The following is a 1532-nucleotide window of genomic DNA, read 5'->3' as shown; positions in this document are numbered from 1 at the left end:
TACCATGCCTCTCTGTGCTTTACAATGCTTCCCTATGCTTTACCATGCCTCTCTGTGCTTTACAATGCTTTCCTATGCATCACCATGCTTTCACTGTGCTTTATTACAGTGTGCTGTGCTTTTACTGTGGGAAACTTTTATAAGGGGGCTGTTCAAAACAAAATGTGCAATTAGCTTCAGGGCGATCTTAGGAAGGGGCAAGACTGGGGGGGGGGGGGGGGGGGGTGGTGGTCCTGCAATTGAACACAAAACAGTTGATTCTGAACAAAAGGAAACTTGGGAGCAACTCTCTCAATCAAACCAACCAGCGTGTGTGTGTGTGTCTGTATGTCTGTGTGTGTGTGTCTGTCTGTCTGTGTGCGTGTGTGTGTGTGTATCTGTCTGTCTGTCTGTCTGTCTGTCTGTGTCTCTGTGTCTCTGTGTGTCTGTCAGTCTGTATGTCTGTCTGTCAGTCTGTATGTTTGTCTGTTTGTCTGTCAGTTGGTCATTAATAATAAACATTTTTAATACACACCAGACCTTTCTTTCTGCAGCCTTTGCCTTTTCCAGAGAACAATTTTTATTATCTTTAAAATCCATTATCTTACTATCTTTATTAATAGCATCACTGAGCCTCCCTTTAAAGGAGCGCTGATCATCTTTAAAACCCATTCTCTCACCTCTTATTAGCTTTATTAACACAATCACTGGCCCCTCCCTTTAAAGGAGCGCTGACCATCTTTAAAATCCATTCTCTCACCTCTTATTAGCTTTATTAACATGATCACTGGCCCCTCCCTTTAAAGGAGCGCTGACCATCTTTAAAATCCATTCTCTCACCTCTTATTAGCTTTATTAACACGATCACTGGCCCCTCCCTTTAAAGGAGCGCTGACCATCTTTAAAATCCATTCTCTCACCTCTTATTAGCTTTATTAACATGATCACTGGCCCCTCCCTTTAAAGGAGCGCTGACCATCTTTAAAATCCATTCTCTCACCTCTTATTAGCTTTATTAACATGATCACTGGCCCCTCCCTTTAAAGGAGCGCTGACCATCTTTAAAATCCATTCTCTCACCTCTTATTAGCTTTATTAACATGATCACTGGCCCCTCCCTTTAAAGGAGCGCTGACCATCTTTAAAATCCATTCTCTCACCTCTTATTAGCTTTATTAACATGATCACTGGGCCTTCCTTTAAAGGAGCGCTGACCATCTTTAAAATCCATTCTCTCACCTCTTATTAACTTTATTAACATGATCACTGAGCCTCCCTTTACAGGAGCGCTGACCATCTTTAAAATCCATTCTCTCACCTCTTATTAGCTTTATTAACACGATCACTAGTCACACACAACCTACAGTAAAGGTGCTTTGCAAGATAGCTGGAAATGTATTTCAGAATTTGAACAAAGCCTTGGTTACCCCCCGTCCCCCCCGTCCCCCTCCTCCTCTCAATTGTAAAGAGTGTTTCAGACTGACCCCCCCCCCACCCAGGACCTAAAGTAAATGCAGCTGTCACAACAGTTACTTTGGTCTAGAAAGTGCAGT

The sequence above is a fragment of the Acipenser ruthenus genome, unplaced genomic scaffold (assembly GCF_902713425.1).
Source record: "Acipenser ruthenus unplaced genomic scaffold, fAciRut3.2 maternal haplotype, whole genome shotgun sequence".
Classification (NCBI taxonomy): domain Eukaryota; kingdom Metazoa; phylum Chordata; class Actinopteri; order Acipenseriformes; family Acipenseridae; genus Acipenser; species Acipenser ruthenus.
Note: the sequence above shows the minus strand (reverse complement) of the source record.